The sequence below is a fragment of the Pelodiscus sinensis genome, unplaced genomic scaffold, assembly GCF_049634645.1.
Source record: "Pelodiscus sinensis isolate JC-2024 unplaced genomic scaffold, ASM4963464v1 ctg64, whole genome shotgun sequence".
Lineage (NCBI taxonomy): Eukaryota > Metazoa > Chordata > Testudines > Trionychidae > Pelodiscus > Pelodiscus sinensis.
Genome location: NW_027466015.1, coordinates 91660 through 104330, shown reverse-complemented (window position 1 = coordinate 104330; position 12671 = coordinate 91660). Strand labels below are relative to the sequence as shown.

Sequence of the window (12671 nt, the reverse complement as noted above, 5' to 3'; positions counted from 1 at the left end):
TGTGTGTCTCTGAAACGGCTACGGAGAGCCAAGTGTGGTGGCAGCTGTTTGTGATGTCACACCGGCCCCGCCCCCGGGACTGTTGAATCGTCGAATAGCTGGTGAGAATTCACGAGTCCATCGACTGCTCTGTGAACCGACATTGAACAGCCCCACCCCCACCTGCTCTGCTTTCTCTGGCCAGCACTCATGCCTCAGTTTCCTCCTTTGCAATTACGTCATCAGCACCCCTCCCCGCGCACTCGCTCCTCCCCCTTTCCTGGATCCAGCACCAGCCCCCCACTCCCTCCTGGTCCCAAGCAGGACCCAGGCTGCACTTCAGCCTGGCGTGCATCACTCGCTTCCCCAGGCCGCCCCCTCCCCCCCAGGGGTGTGCCAGTGCTGCGCGCTCCTGCCTGGCTCCAGCCAGGTGGGCCTTGGGGTGGGAGGGAGGAAGGAGGGAGTCATAGTGGCCTGTGGGAGGGCCAGAGGGAAGAGCCAGGCAGGACAGGGACTCGGGCTCAGGGCCCCACCCGTGACTGTAGCGGGAGCTGGCAGACACTGAGACGGACACGCGCCCTCTCAAGGGGGCCTCTTGTTTTGACAGTTCACACATGGGAACCCCACTCCGGCTCCCATGATGCATTGATGCGGGCGGGGGTGTAGGGATAACATATTAATGTATTGAAAATGATTCCCCCAAATGGAAGTGACTCCCCATAATTCCCCACAACTTAAAGTGTTTAGATTTATTATTAATTCTTCTTCTTCTTCTTAGTTAAGATTGTTAAATGTTTAGATTTATTATTATTATTGCCCCTTTAGAATATAATGTATTAGGTCATATAACTTAGAACTGTTAAGAATATAATCCTATGTAGCCAGAAACAGCCCCCCCTCTGTGCCCCAGGGCATGCTCAAGCTTGTGCAAGGGGCTGCTTGAAATTGACATTGCAGAGATACATTGTAACAATGCATTGTCAGGCCACTAACTCTGCTATGGGAGCCAAGCCCTGTAATTGACTAAGGGCCTTGTTACATAATTGATGCCTGTTCTCTTTAAAACATTGTAACTTTACTCAGCACTGGGAGAATGTTTTAAGCAAAACCACCCAGAAACTTTTGTAACTACAACTTTTATTATTATACAAAATACTGTATGAATGTATGAGAGAGTGCTTGGACGATGAATGAATGGTTCTGAGAGGTGCCAGCCTGAGAATACAGCAACAAAGGGCTGAAGAAGGTGTCAGGTGCCAGTGCAACCAAAAGGTGTCAAGTGGAGAAAACCAACTACTGGAGATCCACCCAATGAGATCACTGACGAGCACCTGGCAGCCACCCTGGACATCAGCATGATGCAGCAATTCCCATAGACTGGCATAGGAAGAAATTCCTGTAAGAACTGGACTAAAAAACTATGGAATCAGATTCCAAGGTTCTGCTGCCAGCCCACCAGGAGCTTCAGATGCGCATCTGATCAGGACTTCGCTCCCCACTCCCATCACTTGTGTACAGAATACCTGGCCAGTATTCTGTCACAAGCAACTTCCAGGCTGGGAACAATAACAATACACAGAACTTGCATGAATGGATGAATGAATGTTTATATGTATAAGGGTTAAGTAGTTAAACAACGTTGTTTGCTTCTATCTTTTCTTTATTTTTTTTATTATTATCTTTACAATAAATGTGGCTTTTTGCCTTATCATAGAATCATAGAATAATAGGACTGGAAGGGACCTCGAGAGGTCATCGAGTCCAGCCCCCCGCCCTCAAGGCAGGATCAAGCTCCGTCTACACCATCCCTGACAGATGTCTATCTAACCTGTTCTTAAATATCTCCAGAGAGGGAGATTCCACCACCTCCCTTGGCAATTTATTCCAATATTTGACCACCCTGACAGTTAGGAATTTTTTCCTAATGTCCAATCTAAACCTCCCCTGCTGCACTTTAAGCCCATTACTCCTTGTCCTGTCCTCAGAAACCAAGAGGAACAAATTTTCTCCTTCCTCCTTGTGACACCCTTTTAGATATTTGAAAACCGCTATCATGTCCCCCCTTAATCTTCTTTTTTCCAAACTAAACAAGCCCAGTTCATGAAGCCTGGCTTCATAGGTCATGTTCTCTAAACCTTTAATCATTCTTGTCGCTCTTCTCTGTACCCTTTCCAATTTCTCCACATCTTTCTTGAAATGTGGCGCCCAGAACTGGACACAGTACTCCAGCTGAGGCCTAACTAGTGCAGAGTAGAGCGGCAGAATGACTTCACGAGTTTTGCTTACAACACACCTGTTGATACAACCTAGAATCATATTTGCTTTTTTTGCAACAGCATCACACTGTTGGCTCATATTCAACTTGTGGTCCACTATGACCCCTAGATCCCTTTCCGCCATGCTCCTTCCTAGACAGTCGCTTCCCATCTTGTATGTATGGAACTGATTGTTCCTTCCTAAGTGGAGCACTTTGCATTTCTCCTTATTAAACCTCATCCTGTTTACCTCTGACCATTTCTCTAACTTGCTAAGGTCATTTTGAATTATGTCCCTATCCTCCAAAGAAGTTGCAACCCCACCCAGTTTGGTATCATCTGCAAACTTAATAAGCGTACTCTCTATCCCAATATCTACATCATTGATGAAGATATTGAACAGTACGGGTCCCAAAACAGACCCTTGAGGAACTCCACTTGTTATCCCTTTCCAGCAGGATTTAGAACCGTTAACAACAACTCTCTGACTACGGTTATCCAGCCAATTATGCACCCACCTTATCGTGGCCCTATCTAAGTTATATTTGCCTAGTTTATCAATAAGAATATCATGCGAGACCGTATCAAATGCCTTACTAAAGTCTAGGTATATGACATCCACCGCTTCTCCCTTATCCACAAGGCTTGTTATCTTATCAAAGAAAGCTATCAGATTAGTTTGGCATGACTTGTTCTTCACAAACCCATGCTGGCTATTCCCTATCACTTTATTACCTTCCAAGTGTTTGCATATGATTTCCTTAATTACCTGCTCCATTATCTTCCCTGGGACAGACGTTAAACTGACCGGTCTGTAGTTTCCTGGGTTGTTCTTATTCCCCTTTTTATAGATGGGCACAATATTTGCCCTTTTCCAGTCTTCTGGAATTTCCCCTGTCTGCCATGATTTTTCAAAGATCATAGCTAAAGGCTCAGATACCTCCTCTATCAGCTCCTTGAGTATCCTGGGATGCATTTCATCAGGACCTGGTGAATCCCCCTCATAAAATCCTGCTTGCTTTTATTTGGTACAACAGGGGGATTGTAACTCCCGTGCCGCGTTCTGGCAGGAGGCAGGAGCTGTGCGTCTCGCATCCCTCACGGGGCAACAAACAGCAGTCACGTGGGCGCTGTAAGCTCTCACAATGTAGCGTCATGCCGGCACGTGTGGTGCAGTGGACGCCCGCGCCCCGGCCCATGGACCGGAAGTGACGTTTGCTCGGTCCACAGCCTGACAGCAACCGACTGGGAACCGTGACTGGAAGGTGCCCAGGTACATGCTCCAATCGCGTCCCCCGGGAACAGGGCCCGGAGTCGATTGGCTCCGGCGAGTGCTCAGCTGGTGCCGGGTCTGCAAGTGACAGACAGAGGGAGACACGGGGCCAGGCGGGACAGGTTCAGACTCAGGGTGCCTGGCTGGGACAGCAACTGGGGTCGGAGGTTTCCTGCGGCGGTACAGCCAGTGTAGCCCCCCAGCTCCTGTGGTACGGAGGGGTCTGAGGGGGGACACCAGAGACTGAAACCGAGTGGCTATGGAGGCTGGAACCGCTCCGACAAGGCACCACTCTGCTTATGGTTGCCAGGTGACGGGTTTTGAACTGGACGGTCCAGGATTTCAGCTTTTTCTTCGGGAAACAAATTGAGAAAATATTAATGTCGGGTATTATCTAAATCAGATGTAATGTAGATTGTGATGTCATGTCAGGTGTGTCTGGTATTTTTGTTGAAACCATCTGGCAACCCTAGCTCTGCTTCTTGCTTGGGCGGGGCGGTGCCCTGCCTCTGTGGCAGGTCCTGACGTCACAGGGAGCAGGTTCGCCAGGAAATCCCACCTTAGGCGGGCGGATGAGAAGCGATGCAGTGCATGCAAGGAGAAGTGAGAGCGCCTCCACCAGCCACTGCGGCCTTGTGGCACCATAGGAGCAGTAGCAGCTTCCGGACTGCGCCACCCGGCCCCGAGGAAGTTCCTGCGGGAGGCGGCAGGGAAGTCAGAGTGTGACGCTGACCCGCCTGGATCTCAGCCCTTGGGCACCCGAGTGTGCACACCGCCCAGCCGGGCCGCTCCCCTGTAGCTCTGCCCCCAGCGCTGCGCCTGCTGCCTCGTGGCCCGGCTTGGTGCGAAGATGCCGCTGCCAGTTACGAACAGCAGCGCACTGCTAGTGACGTCATTGCCCTGGCGCGGTGCATGCAAATGATGGAACGCGGGGCACATCCTATCGGCTCCCGTCAGGTTGGAGCACTGAATGGTCCGGCGAGTGACACGTGGGTTTGTGTGGCACACAAACGGGTCCCAGGCTCCGTCATTAATGGCAGGGGCACGGTCTGGTCTGGGGGCGGGGCCACTGACTCACAGGAACTAAGCTGGGACGCAGAAGTGAGCAGCAGGAAACTCTTCGGGGTCTCCAGAAAATCCTTGTGTGGCCCCCTCTGTCTACGTCTACACTGGCGTGATCTTGTGCAAAAACTCTTCCAGACGAGTTCCAGGCTGGGGACCAACCAGCTAAGTAGCAGTTCTGCAGAAAAGGACCTGGGGGCTACAGGGGATGAGAAGCTGGATATGAGACAACAGTGTGCCCTGGTAGCCAAGAAGGCTAATGGCATATTAGGGTGCATTAAGAGGAGCATTGCCAGCAGATCCAGAGATGTCATTATTCCCCTTTATTCGGCTCTGGTGAGGCCACATCTGGAGTATTGTGTCCAGTTCTGGGCCTCCCACTACAAAAAGGATGTGGACGCACTGGAGAGGGTCCAGCAGAGGGCAACCAAAATGATTAGGAGGCTGGAGCACACGACCTACGAGGAGAGGCCGAGGGAGTTGGGTCTGTTTAGTCTGCAGAAGAGAAGAGTGAGGGGGGATTTGAGAGCAGCCTTCAACTTCCTGAAAGGAGGTTCCAAAGAGGATGGAGAGAGGCTGTTCTCAGTAGTGACAGATGGCAGAACAAGGAGCAATGGTCTCAAGTTGTAGTGGGAGAGGTCCAGGGTGGATATTAGGAAAAACTCTTTCCCTAGGCGGATGGGGAAGCGCTGGGATGGGTTCCCTAGGGAGGGGGTGGAGTCTCCATCCCTAGAGGTGTTTAAGTCTCGGCTTGACAAAGCCCTGGCCGGGTTGATTTAGTTGGGATTGGTCCTGCCTAGCGCAGGGGGCTGGACTTGACCTTCTGAGGTCTCTTCCAACTCTGTGGTTCTAGGATTCTAAGAGAGCGTCTGCACTGGCCTGTGCTTTTGCGCAAGAGCATCCGTGCCAGTGTGGACGCTCTCTTGCGCAATATGCTATGCTGGCCATTTTAACCATCAGCCTGGTGGGGGAGAGTAGACTGCAGGGGGGTTTGGTGGGGGGAGGAGAGTGGGAAGGGTTTGGTGGGGGAGAGTAGACTGCAGGGGAGTTTGGTGGGGGGAGGAGAGTGGGAGGGTTTGGTGGGGGAGAGTAGACTGCAGGGGGTTTGGTGGGGGGAGGAGAGTGGGAGGGTTTGGTGGGGGAGAGTAGACTGCAGAGGGTTTCGTGGGGGGGGGAAGTGGGAGGGTTTGGTGGGGGAGAGTAGAATGAAGAGGGTTTGGTGGGGGAGCATGGGGGAAGTTTGAGGGGAGTAGACTGCAGGGGGTTTGGTGGGGGGAGTGGACTGGGGAGTAGACTGCAGGAGGTTTGGCGAGGGGAGGAGAGTGGGGGTGTTTGGGGAGAGTAGACTGCAGGGCGGTTTGGTGGGGGGAAGAGAGTGGGAGGGTTTGGTGGGGGAGAGTAGACTGCAGGGGGGTTTAGTGGGGGGAGCAGAGGGGGGTTGGGTGGGGGGAGCGGACTAAAGGGGGCAGGAGAGTGGTGGGGGGAGCAGACTAAAGGGGGTTTGGTGGGAGAAGCAGGGGGGCGGGTGGGGGGAGCAGTGGGGGCTTAGGAGGGGGAGCAGACTGCAGGGGGTTTGGTGGGGGGAGCAGAGGGGCGTTGGGTGGGGGGAGCAGACTAAAGGGGGCAGGAGAGTGGTGGGGGGAGCAGACTAAAGGGGGTTTGGTGGGGGAAGCAGGGGTGGCGGGTGGGGGGAGCAGTGGGGGCTTAGGAGGGGGAGCAGACTGCAGGGGTTTGGTGGGGGGAGCAGAGGGGCGTTGGGTGGGGGGAGCAGACTAAAGGTGGCAGGAGAGTGGTGGGGGGAGCAGACTGCAGGGGGCAGGAGGGGGAGGGGTGAGCAGAGGGGGGTTGGAGGAGGGAGCAGACTGCAGGGGGTTTGGTGGGGGGAGCAGAGGGAGGGTTGGGTGGGGGGAGCAGACTGCAGGGAGCAGAAGGGGGTGGGGGGAGCAGACTGCAGGGGGCAGGAGGGGTAGGGGTGAGCAGAGGGGGGTTGGGGGAGGGAGCAGACTGCAGGGGGCAGGAGGGGTGAAGGGAGCAGACTGCAGGGGGCAGAAGAGGTGGGGGGAGCAGAGGGGGTTTGGGGGAGCAGACTGCAGGGGGCAGGAGGGAGCAGAGAGGGGTTTCGCGGGAGCAGACTGCAGGGGGCAGAAGGGGCGGGGGGGAGCAGAGAGGGGTTGGGGGAGCAGACTGCAAGGGGCAGGAGGGAGCAGAGGGGACTCGGGGGGGAGCAGACTGCAGGGGGCAGGAGGGGCGGGGGGGAGCAGAGGGGGTTTGGGGGAGCAGACTGCAGGGGGCAGGAGGGGTATGGGTGAGCAGAGGGGGGTTGGGGGAGCAGACTGCAGGGGGCAGGAGGGAGCAGAGGGGCATTGGGGGAGCAGACTGCAGGGGGCAGGAGGGAGCAGAGGAGGGTCGGGGGAGCAGACTGCAGGGGGCAGGAGGGAGCAGAGCGGGTGGGGGGAGCAGACTGCAGTGGGCAGGAGGGAGCACTGGGGGGTTCGGGGAGCAGACTGCAGGGGGCAGGAGGGAGCGGGGGGGTGGAGGGAGCAGACTGCAGGGGGCAGGAGGGAGCAGAGGGGGATCGGGGGGAGCAGACTGCAGGGGGCAGGAGGGAGCAGAGGGGGTGAGGGGGGAGCAGACTGCAGGGGGCAGGAGGGGTGGGCGGAGCAGATGGGTGTCTGGGGGGAGCAGACTGCAGGGGGCAGGAGGGGTGGGCGGAGCAGAGGGGTGTCTGGGGGGAGCAGAGTGCAGGGGGCAGGAGGGGAGGGGGAGCAGAGGGGTGTCTGGGGGGAGCAGATTGCAGGGGGCCGGAGGAAGCAGAGGGAGGTGGCGGGAGCAGACTGCAGGGGGCAGGAGGGAGCAGAGGGGAGTGGGGGGAGCAGACTGCAGGAGGGAGCAGAGGGGGGTGGGGGGGAGCAGACTGCAGGGGGCAGGAGGAAGCAGAGGGAGGTGGCGGGAGCAGACTGCAGGGGGCAGGAGGGAGCAGAGGGGAGTGGGGGGAGCAGACTGCAGGAGGCAGGAGGGAGCAGAGGGGGGTGGGGGGAGTAGACTGCAGGGGGCAGGAGGGAGCAGAGGGGGGTGGAGGGGAGCAGACTGCAGGGGGCAGGAGGAAGCAGAGGGAGGTGGGGGGAGCAGACTGCAGGGGGCAGGAGGGAGCAGAGGGGGGTGGGGGAAGCAGACTGCAGGGGGTGGGAGGGAGCAGAGGGGGGTGGGGGAAGCAGACTGCAGGGGGCAGGTGTGCGTCCTACCAGCCTCCCTTCTTCCTTCCCATCCCACACACCCTCCTCGCACACCCCTCTCTCGCCAGGTCTGCGTCCTACCAGCCTCCCTTCTTCCTTTCTCCTTAACCCACACACCCTCGTCGCACACCCCTCTCTCGCCAGGTCTGCGTCCTACCAGCCTCCCTTCTTCCTTCCTTCCCATCCCACACACCCTCCTCACACACCCCTCTATCGCCAGGTCTGCGTCCTACCAGCCTCCCTTCTTCCTTCCTAACCCACACACCCTCTTCGCACACCCCTCTCTCACCAGCTCTGCGTCCTACCAGCCTCCCTTCTTCCTTCCTTCCAAACCCACACTCCCTCCTCGCACACCCCTCTCTGGCCAGGTCTACGTCCTACCAGCCTCCCTTCTTCCTTCCTTCCTAACCCACACACCCTCCTCACACACCCCTCTCTCGCCAGGTCTACGACCTACCAGCCTCCCTTCTTCCTTCCTTTCCAACCCACACACCCTCCTCGCACACCCCTCTCTCGCCAGCTCTGCGTCCTACCAGCCTCCCTTCTTCCTTCCTCCCTAACCCACCCACCCTCCTCGCACACCCCTCTCTCGCCAGGTCTGCGACCTACCAGCCTCCCTTCTTCCTTCCATCCTAACCCACACACCCTCCTCGCACACCCCTCTCTCGCCAGGTCTGCGACCTACCAGCCTCCCTTCTTCCTTCCTTCCTAACCCACACACCCTCTTCGCACACCCCTCTCTCGCCAGGTCTGCGTCCTACCAGCGTCCCTTCTTCCTTCCTCCCTAACCCACACACCCTCCTCAGAACCCCCTCTCTCGCCAGGACTGCATCCTACCAGCCTCCCTTCTTCCTTCTTTCCCAACCCACACTCCCTCCTCGCACACCCCTCTCTCGCCAGGTCTGCGTCCTACCAGCCTCCCTTCTTCCTTCCTTCCCATCCCACACACCCTCCTCGCACAGCCCTCTCTCGCCAGGTCTGCGTCCTACCAGCCTCCCTTCTTCCTTCCTTCCCATCCCACACACCCTCCTCACACACCCCTATCTCTCCAGGTCTGAGTCCTACCAGCCTCCCTTCTTCCTTCCTTCCTAACCTACACACCCTCTTCGCACACCCCTCTCTCGCCAGGTCTGCGTCCTACCAGCCTCCCTTCTTCCTTCCTCCCTCACCCACACACCCTCCTCACACACCCTTCTCTCGCCAGGTCTGCGTCCTACCAGCCTCCCTTCTTCCTTCCTAACCCACACGCCCTCCTCGCACACCCCTCTCTCGCCAGGTCTGCGTCCTCCCAGCCTCCCTTCTTCCTCCTTAACCCACACACCCTCCTCGCACACTCCTCCCTCGCCAGGTCTGCGTCCTACCAGACTCCCTTCTTCCTTTCTAACCAACACACCCTCTTCGCACACCCCTCTCTCGCCAGGTCTGCGTCGTACCAGCCTCCCTTCTTCCTCCTTAAGCCACACACCCTCCTCGCACACCCCTCTCTCGCCAGGTCTACGTCCTACCAGCCTCCCTTCTTCCTTCCTCCTTAACCCACACACCCTCCTCGCACACCCCTCTCTCGCCAGGTCTGCGACCTACCAGCCTCCCTTTTTCCTTCCTCCCTAACCCACACACCCTCCTCCCACACCCTTCTCTCGCCAGGTCTGCGACCTACCAGCCTCCCTTCTTCCTTCCTTCCAAACCACACACCCTTTTCACACACCCCTCTCTCGCCAGGTCTGCGTCCTACCAGCCTCCCTTCTTCCTTCCTTCCCATCCCACACACCCTCGTCACACACCCCTCTCTCGCCAGGTCTGCGTCCTACCAGCCTCCCTTCTTCCTTCCTTCCCCTCCCACACACCCTCCTCACACACCCCTATCTCTCCAGGTCTGCGTCCTACCAGCCTCCCTTCTTCCTTCCTCATTAACCCACACACCTTCCTCGCACACCCCTCTCTCGCCAGGTCTGTGTCCTACCAGCCTCCCTTCTTCCTTCCTAACCCACACACCCTCCTCGCACACCCCTCTCTCGCCAGGTCTGCGTCCTCCCAGCCTCCCTTCTTCCTCCTTAACCCACACACCCTCGCACACTCCTCTCTCGCCAGGTCTGCGTCCTACCAGCCTCCCTTCTTCCTTTCTAACCCACACACCCTCCTCGCACACCCCTCTGTCGCCAGGTCTGCGTCGTACCAGCCTCCCTTCTTCCTCCTTAACCCACACACCCTCCTTGCACACCCCTATCTCTCCAGGTCTGCGTCCTACCAACCTCCCTTCTTCCTTCCTTCCTAACCCACACACCCTTCTCGCACACCCCTATCTCGCCAGGTCTGCGTCCTACCAGCCTCCCTTCTTCCTTTCTTCCTAACCCACACACCCTCTTCGCACATCCCTATCTCACCAGGTCTGCATCCTACCAGCCTCCCTTCTTCCTTCCTTTCCAACCCTCACACCCCTCTCTCGCCAGGTCTGCGACCTACCAGCCTCCCTTCTTCCTTTCTTCCTAACCCACACACCCCTGTCTCACCGGGCCTGGGACCTGTCAGCCTCTTATTCTTTCTTTCACGCCCTCAAGTTGCACTCCTACCTCCTCACTCCTCCTCCTTCCCAGCACTGCCAGCCCGCCATATCGTTCCCTAATCTGCTCCCTGGAATGGTTATCCCTCCATTCATGGGATCCCTTAACCCCCAGCTCTCCCTAATTCCAATTATTGTTCCCCATGAACTTGCTGAGTTGGCTTTGCCTGCCAACCTGGGGTCCTCAAACACTCCTCTATGCTCTCCTCCATCTCTGGAGCCTCTAAATCCCCCAAACTCTGTGCCCCTGGGATCCTTAGATCTCTCCCCTCCACAGTGCAGCCCCCAATACCATGTATTCAAACCAGTCATACTTACGTAGAGACCAAAATAGGAAATGAACTTCTCCACTGATCACCCCTTTGAGACTCTATTCTTTGCAGTGCTGCTGTCTCCCTCCACAGGACATGGGAAGGTCTGCTGGGTGAACATCTCCACAGATGTGGTCTTGGGAGCCTTCAAAAAAGTAGGGGACAACTGACGGTTTCATCACAGGCCATGAGCTTCCTTTTGGGTACGAATAATTCTGCTGGGTCTGCTCTGTAAGGAAACTATTTGGATGTTGGCTCAAAGCGCTCTTCTCCACTCGTATTTCTGCAGTGCCAGTGGGAGGGTAGAAGCCAGAGGCATACTTTATATGTGAGAAGCGGTTACGTGACATTACGGACTGAGATGCCAACGTGTTCACTTTTCCTAAAGTGCTGGATTCAGAACCAGGGGAAAAAGTCAACTATTGGAGACTCCTCCAGTTCTGCGATGAACAGAGAGAGAAAACGAGACTATGAGCAAAATTACTGCAAGTCAAGAGCTGTTCCAGGTGAGCATCTCCATGGGTTAAGGGCTCAGGAGCTAACAGGAATTCTGCAGGTACGCCAGTCACGCCAGGGAGAGCGGTGGTGTGTCCTGGCTGTGTCCTGGCTGACTGACTCAGTGTCCTTGTAGTGGGCCAGATACAGAGGGCAGAGGGGGGGAAAGGGCTAAAGGATAGAATTCCCGCAGTTAGGGACTGTAGTGAGTGGGAGCTCACGCTGGGTTTTTATTGTTCCACGCTTGCAGAGGAATCAGTGCAGGGCCATGGCCAGAGAAGAAACCGTCCGAGATGGACTTGAGCTTCCTGGGCGTGATTCTCGGGACACGTGAAGGGTCTTCAGTGTTTGGCCTTCCCATGGCTCTGTGTGAGTAAGAGATGCGTGCTTTGAAATCTTCAAGCGTCCTGGCAGTAGGTTTCTTCTGAGGCAGAGAGCTTCCTGCTGGGGCACGGAGCCTGGTGGCTTGGGGACTGGTGAAGGGGCAGTAGGCGGTTCAACAGCGCGTGGATAGAGATTCAAGGCCTCCTTTCTCTCCGCGGTCCTGTAGTGGCAGTGGGAGGGGGTGGCCGATGGTGGGAGGCTGCGGTGCGATGGTGGGAGGAGAAGCGATGCCGCGTCCTTGTGGACTGAAACGCTAAGTTGTTTGGTTGGTTTTCCCCCTCTGCTGTGTTCGGTAGCGAGAGATAAGAAGTCAACCCTCCCGGTGTCCTCCCGTCTGGGGATGGAACGGAAACGAGAACAGCGAGCTCGGGAGCTTGGTCGAAGCGAGGCGAGAACCATCCGTCTGGGAGCGGAGCAGCCGTCGCTGTCACGGAGATAAGTGTCGGGTCTGGAAATCTCTTGGCTTACGGCCCACTCGGGTCTAGGAAGGGAAGTCACGTTTGCTTAGACAGCGAGTCCGAGCGGAGGTTCTCGAGGAGGAAGACGCTCTCGGATTGTGTTGCTGGGTGGGGGGGTCTCTGGCGCAGCTCTCCGGGCACTGCTGGGGGGGGAGGGTCTCTGGCTCCGCTCTCGGGTGATGCTGCTGGGGGGGGGGTCTCTGGCTCCGCTCTCTGGTGACGCTGCTAGGGGGGGGTCTCTGGCTCCACTCTCGAGTCGCACTGCTGGGGGGTTCTCTGGCGCCGCTCTGGGGTTGCTTTGCTGGGGGTGGGTGTCTCTGGCGCCGTATTTGGGTGACGCTGCTGGGGGTGGGTGTTTGGCGCCGCTCTCGGGTCCCGCAGCTGGAGGGGGTCGTCTGGCGCGCTATCCGATTGTGTTGTTGGGGGGGTCTCTTGCGCCGCTCTCAGGTCGCGCTGCTCGGGGGGGGTCTCTGTCGCATCTCTCGGGTCGCGCTGCTGGAGGGAGTCTCTGGCGCCGCTCTGGGGTTGCTCTGCTGGGGAGTTGTCTCTGGCGCCGCATTTGGGTGACGCTGCTGGGGGTGGGTGTTTGGCGCCGCTTTCGGGTCCCGCAGCTGGGGGGGGGGGGTCATCTGGCGCCGTTATCCGATTGTGTTGCTGGGGGGGC

The 12671-nt window shown here is 57.3% G+C and overlaps 1 long non-coding RNA gene across 1 annotated transcript; it reads left to right on the top strand.

Moving 5' to 3' along the window:
• The first annotated feature begins 10732 nt into the window (after positions 1-10732).
• Positions 10733-12138, top strand: LOC142825947 (uncharacterized). Its single transcript, XR_012900256.1, has 3 exons — positions 10733-10873; positions 10960-11176; positions 11416-12138. It is a non-coding gene; the product is annotated as an uncharacterized LOC142825947 (long non-coding RNA).
• The last annotated feature ends 533 nt before the right edge of the window (positions 12139-12671 follow it).